We start from the raw sequence: 7234 nt of genomic DNA, 5'->3' as shown, positions 1-7234 counted from the left end.
TCTGAGTTCAGACCCTTGGATCCCACTGTTCCCATTTCCAGTTCTCCCACAGCTTCTCAGAGCCCTAAGGTCGCAGTCCTGTCCCCTGAGGTGTAGAGGCAAAGTGGCCTCTGCACCCTTCTAGACTCTTTGGTGGCATTTACCCCCCAAATCCAGATTGTTTAGCTCTTTCTAGGGACTCCACATCCTGGGCCACACTCTCCTCACCTGACCCTGGCACCCAACTCTCCAAAGTCCCTGGAGCATAGGGGATTCCTTCCTCTGTCCCCAGTCACCAGGTGGCCCTAAGACTTACAGTTCCCCCTTCCAGACACTCGAAAGACAGATGTCCCTACAGGAGCCACTGGGCTCCCATACACCCCAATACCTATTCAGCCCCCCTTCCTTCAACAAGCACCCTCCTACCCTCCCTTCCCCACCCCACCCCCAACCATACAGCACCTGCTTCCTGGCTAGAAAAGGGAGTGTTTGATCAGGGACACTCTTCCTCTGACAAACCCTTCCTGTCATTAGGGGCCTGAAACCCATTCTTGCCAATGGATTTGGGGATTGGGGAGCTCAGGAAAGTTGACCCAGGGTTTCCCTAGTGATAGCCTCAGGGGTGGGGGTCCCAATGACCGGCACCATGATCTGGATACAACTGGGGAGTGCTTCCCCTTAAAGGTTGTTCTCCTAAAGGTTCAATTCCAGGGGTTGCTGAGGGAGCCTTTCCAAAACGAGGTGGCAGGAGGTAAACCAAGTGTGGGGGTGCCTCCACTCTGGGTGGTCATGTGGGGGGGGGGGATGAGGGAGGGGGCTTCTGGAGACTGGCAGGAAGATGACAGCTTTGGGGGTCTCGGATCTCTGGGATGCTCTGACTGGGTTTCTGGCTAGATTTCTTCGGGGTCTGTGCATTTCTAGTGGACCTCTACTAGATATCTGGAGAAGTCTGACTGGATTTCCGGGGGTAGAGGGGTGGGGTGGGATTAGAACGTCAAAGGCCAGATAGGTCTTGGGGGAAGGGAAAGTGCTAGGCCGCGGTGGGCTGATGAGATTCTGGGGGCCTGAGAAGGCTGAGGGTATAAGACCGGAGAGAGAGAAATTAGTCTGACAGGCTCTGTGGAGTCAAATTTTCTAGAAGATTCGGTAAGATTTCAGGGACCATCTATACCAATCCCTTTCTGTACTTAATCAGGACGTCGAGGAAATTTTGAACACGGCTCTTAACACCCCGATATCTGGAGTCGCCCCTTGACGACCGAGCTTCGCCAGGATCTTGGGAGGGGCGGCCGGAGCCACCGTGGGGAACCTCACCACGGCCGGGGCGCACCAGGGGCGACGTCCCAGCCTCGGGACACAGTCGCGGGCCACCAACGACGAACAGCAACACGGCCGCCAAGGAGGCGAGAGCGAAAGCCTTTCCCGCCAGAAAACCCAAAATGGCGGGGCGGGCCCGAGGGCGCGTGTGCGCGCGGCGTCTCCGCCTCTGTCTCCGCCCCCCGAGGCGAGCGCGCGGGGCCCGGGGCGGGGCCGGCGGGTACCTGGGGCGGCCGGGTGGCGCATGCGTGCGGCGGCCCGGGCCCGAGGCCCGCGGGAGGGCGCGGGCGCATGCGTGCTGGTGAAGCCGGCGAAGGCGCGAGTGGAAGCGACTGGAGCTGGGGGCCGGGATCGGCGCCGCGGTTTCCGCGGCGGCCCCGGGCCTAGATGAAACCAGCTAGCGCGACGTGGCGTTGGGTTGAGGGGCCCCCAATCCATCCTCGTCGTGGGTCAGCTGCTTCGCCGCGCCTCATATTCCGAGCCGGACGGCCTGCCCGCATCACAATCCGAACGCGTCAGACATCCCCCCCTTCCTCACCCCCGCCCAATCCCGCACCTCATAGCCCTTTGGTAGCCAAAGGGATTGGGGCGTCCCCAGGGTTCTTTCCGTGTCGAGGCCCAGTTTATGGAGTTAGGGAGCACGGGCATCGCCTTTCTTACTCCAGAAAGAGATGTTGGGGTACAACCCCAGGCTCCAGCCGCAGCCAAGTCTGCACCTTCCCCCTACCCCCCACCCCTGCCACTGCTCCTCCCCTGCCACTAGGTTTTGTTGGTCCTCCTGGCACGCCTGTCCAGGTGACATCAACATCCCTGGAAGGTCATCTCTAGTCTTAAACGGACTTTTGGGGTGGGGGCGGGCAACAACGTGCCTGGTCCAGTGAGCACTCGTAAAAATCCGTGTTTGGGATCAGAGCGGGAAGGGTGTTTGCCTCACACGCAGTAAACCTGGGCTCAATCCTTGGAACCCCGTACGGTGCCCCAAGCCACACTAGGAATGATCCCTGAGTGCAGAGCCAGGAGTAAGCCCTGAGCAATGCCAGATGTGGCCCCCAAGCCAAAAAAAAAAAAAAAAGGGGTGGAGAGATTATTTTACATTGGACAGGGCTATTGTACACATCTCTCTCATGTGAAGAAAACCAACTCCCCACCCAAACGGTGTTGAGCGAATGATGAGTAGATGGGCCCCAGACTTTGTAAGGGTCTGGCAGTGTAGACCTGGTGCACTTGGAAGCAACTGCCTGGGCTGGTGGGGGTGGGGGGTGTTTGCTGTTCCTGTTCCCCCTGCCCCCTCGGCCCCCAAACTCCCAGCCCCAACCCCCAACCTCCCCATGTCCCCCTCCTTGTCCTGTTCCTCTCCTCCCCTGTCCTGACTTTGCTCCTCCTTCTATATGAAATCTCGGGACAGACTTGAACTTGGGAGACTGGGCTCCTGAGACCACCCACCCCAAGTCATACCAGTCTTATTAATAGTTGTGGGGGGTGTTGATTGGATCCCAGTTACTGCATTACTGTGGTGGGTGCCCAGACAGCACAGGGTAGGGACACAATCCACCAAACCCCCCAATTCTGATCCTGAAACTAAGAACTCAGGCGTTGCTCCTCAGGCTGTATAATTGACAAAAAGGATTGTAGCATCTGAGCACTAAAGATACTTGGGGGGACCCTGGGACCACTCTGGGCTATACTTGGCCAACTAGACCTGTGCATGCAATAGAGGACTCTGCAGCGCTGAGGACCAGCAGAATCACCCTTGTGTTGCAGAGGGACCCCCCCGCCCCCCGGTGGTGCTCTGGGGACCTTCAGGGCTATGCCTGGCAGTGCTGGAGGGTGGGAATGATGTGCTGGAATCCATCCTGGGAAGGATCCATGTGTTTCTAGCCCCTATGCTCCCTCCCTGTCCCTAAAAATTAATTTTTGGTCACACCCAGTGGTTCTCAAAGCTGACTTCTGGCTCTGTGCTCAAGGAACACTTCTGGTGGGGCCCTGGGAACTCTATATGGTAGCAGGGATAAAACCTGGGTTGGCTGCATACAAGGCCAGTCTCCTACCCACTGTACTATCTCTCTGGCCCCAAAATTCATATATATATATTTTGGGAGTCACACCTGGCAATGCACAGGGCTTTTTCCTGGCTCACGCACTCAGGAATTATTCCTGGCGGTGCTCAGGGGACCATATGGAATGCTGGGAATCGAACCCAGGTCGGCCGCATGCAAGGCAAATGCCCTACCTGCTGTGCTATCGCTCCAGCCCCCAAAATTCATATTTTTGATAAAATAGGGAGGGCCTAACAGAAAATTTCTCTTCTCACTGTGTGGTCCCAGATGGGATCTCCTAACCAAACAACAGCCCCCCATCAAAATGATCGGATAGAGGGGCCAGAGAGATAAGACATTTGCCTTGCATGCAACTTATCAGGCTTCAACCCCCAGCACCCCATCTGGTTCAGTCCCCTAGTCATTTCCGGTATTCTGCCAAAACTAACCAAACAAAAAGAACCAAATAGAATTCTGCCTATTACCCCTGAGTACTGATTTCCTTCCCCCCATCACTCAGCAAAATAGTTCAAAGAAGCTGATTTTGTCCTCCCTGAGGAGCCCAGGGTACCTCACCCTCCAAGGATGATATTCCCAAGCCTGCCTCTCACTGACCCTTCTGGGGCTCTGATCCCGAGTCAAAATCCCATGTGTCAATGATGTCATCGTTCAATGACATCATCTGGTTTGCATGTCTATGACTAGACTCTGGAGATTTGAAAGCAAATAAATTGAAACTAACGGCAGCAGAATGGTGGTCAAGGTTGTAGAACTGGAATCCAGCCTTCTGGTGTCTCCCTTTTTGCCTTCTCGTTTTCCTGGCCTCATGGCTCACTCTGAGCCTCAAGCTCCCCTCCCCCCACAAATTGGGAGATAATTGCTTCTTAGGTTGCCTTGAGGACATAAGGTGATAATCCCCCTAATTGATAGTTATTATTTTGGCTAGTTGGACAGTGGCCTGAGGAAGAACCTGTTTGGCAGGTGATTAAAAAGGGAGAGATGGAATCAGGGCCTGGTCGCAGCATCTGGGCCTGGTGATATGACTTGCTCCATCCACTGAGTTTGATCCTCGGCCCAAAAATCACATTTTAAAAAATTGCAAGTGGGGCTGGAGTGATAGTAAAGTGGGGAGGGCATTTGCCTTGTACATGGCCAACCTGGGTTCGATTTGCAGCATCCCATATGATCCCCTGAGCACCACCAGGAGTGATTGCTGAGTGCAGAGCTAGGAATAACCCCTGAACATTGTTGGGTGTGGCCCCAAACCTAAATAAATAGCTTTTAAAAATATAACAACAAAATGATTTGAGGGCCAGATAGTTCAAAGGGCCAAGTACGTTTTGCATAAGGGAGGCCTAGGTTTAAACTGGCAATCGGGTCTGGAGTGGTAGTACAGCAGGTAGGGCATTTGCCTTTCACATGGCTGACCTAGATTTGATTCCGAGAATCCCATATGATCCCTGAGCAATACGAAGAGTAATTCCTGAGTGAAGAGCCAAGAGTAGCTCTTGAGCATCACCTCTTGTGAGGCAAAAATTAGAAAAAAAAAGATTAAACTGGTATTGCAAGGTTACTAAAGAAATACTGAGAGTAATCTCCAAGTACTGGGTATGACCCTAAAGTAATATTTGGATTTCTGTTGGTAAGGGATTTACAGAAGATCAAGCGATGTACAGCAGAAAAAATCTAAAAATCTAAAAGACTAACATATGATAAAGAGCTCAAGGGATAAATAGGTAAAGAAAAACCAATTAAAGCAACAAGAAACTGCTCTTATTTAATTGACAAACATTTAGAGTAATGCTAAGCCATTTAGGGCTTGTTCAGAGAAAACAAGATCTCATAATGGGTGATGTAACTGAATTAATTATAACAGTTGTGTCATAATTCACACTTGTCACAGTTCATCTATTTATAGCATATCATTTAGTGTTTTGTTTGCTTTCAGGCCACACCTGAAGGTTTACACTTGGCTCTGCTCTTAGGAATTACTCCTGGCAGTACTCAGGGAACCATATGGGATGCCAGGGATAGAACCTGGATTGGTCATGTGCAAGGCAAACACCCTAGCTGCTGTACTATCATTTTAGCTCCCTATCATTTAGTGTTTTGCAAAATATTCACAGAGCTAAACAACCATCACCACTATTATGTATGCGTTTGGGCCACACCTGGCAGTGCTCAGGGATTGCACCAGTGGTGGTAAGGGCTTAAGTGGCACTGGGAATCAAACTGAAGTTGTCCACATGCAAGGCAACTGTCTTACCTTTGTACTATCTCTCTGGCCCCCCAAATTAATTTTGTTTGGGGGCCACACCCAGTCATGCTCAGGGCTTAATCTTGGCTCTGCACACTGGAATTATTCCTGGTAGTACTTGGAGGACCATATGGAATACCCTGGATTGAACCTGGGTCAGCTGTATGCACTATACTGTACTATCTCTCTACACCCAATCAATATTAATTTTAGAAAATTTCCTCATTCTCCCAAAGAAATTTCACAGCTCATGCCAACTCTCCTAGCCCACTATCTATCCCTATGTAACCCCTCATCTGATCTCCGGTGCTCTCTGTATCTTTGCCTCCCTGGACACATAGACAGAATCACTCATGTGATCCTCTGTGGCTGGCTCTTTGGTTTGAAAGATTTGTTTGAAGTGATTTGAAAGATGCTGAATGGTAATGTATGTCTATTACATATTGAACCTAAAATCAAATAATTGCCTAAATATTTAATAATTAGTCATTCTGAAAGTTAAAATCTCCATATCCCAAATTTTGTAAAATGGAGGTTTATATTTTCACGTGATGTCAGGGAGAAGAAAGAGCCTTTACCCATCTGATCAATTTGTTACTGGAGACATTGCTAAAAATTTTCAAGGACAGGGGCTGGAGTGATAGCACAGCGGGTAAGGCATTTGCCTTGCAAATGGCCTACCTGGGTTCGATTCCCAGCATCCCATATGGTCCCTTGAGCACCGCCAGGAGTAATTCCTGAGTGCATGAGCCTGGAGTAACCCCTGTGCATTGCCAGGTGTGACCCAAAAAGCAAAAAAAAAAATTTTTTTTTCAAGGACTGAAAAAAGATAGAATTTCTTTTCACCAGAGCTCAGAGAGCATTCCTGCACAAAACAGTTGCACCTGAGTATTGAGTATAAATCATCTAAGCCAGTTTTACTTTGGAGTCATGTGTTTGAAAGAGATTGATAGTTTTTTTTTTTTTTTTTTGCTTTTTAGGGCCACACCTGGCGATGCACAGGTGTTACTCCTGGTTCTGCACTCAGGAATTACCCTGGCGGTGCTCAGGAGACCATATGGGATGCTGGGAATAGAACCCAGGTCGGCTGCGTGCAAGGCAAACGCCCTACCCGCTGTGCTATTGCTCCAGCCCCTGATACTGTTTTTATACCCTAAGGTCGTGGTAGTGTGGGCTATGCTTGTAACCATAGAATTCAAAAGAACAAAAATTTCCCAGGTGATTTAAATATGCTAATGAACTGCGAAACATGCATTCACCCTAAGTTTTCTCATCTGCAATTTTTTTTAAATTAAAAAAAATGGTTCTCTGGATCCTAATTTCTACTGAATAAATTACAATGTAGACAGAAGAGAGTGTACTGGGCTTAAGGCACTGGGCTTGCATATGCCGACCCTGGCTCTATTTCTGGCACTGCCAGAGGTCACTCGAGCACAGAGCCAGGAACAGCCCCTGAGCCTGGATGTGATCCACCAAAAAAAGAAAGAAAACTCAGGTAGGGGACATGATAAGGCTCAGGAGTCCACAGAATTCTGGTGGGAAATGAAAGAGTGGGAGGCCCTTTGTGGTCCTCCTGAGCCAGCAAGGCGAGCTGGAGGTCCGTGACCCCCATACTGGAACTGCAGCTCTGCCATACTGCACCACC

The sequence above is a fragment of the Sorex araneus genome, chromosome 8 (genome assembly GCF_027595985.1).
Source record: "Sorex araneus isolate mSorAra2 chromosome 8, mSorAra2.pri, whole genome shotgun sequence".
In the NCBI taxonomy this organism is placed as follows: Eukaryota; Metazoa; Chordata; class Mammalia; order Eulipotyphla; family Soricidae; genus Sorex; species Sorex araneus.
The sequence above is the reverse complement of the archived record's forward strand: the minus strand, read 5'-3'. Positions refer to the sequence as shown.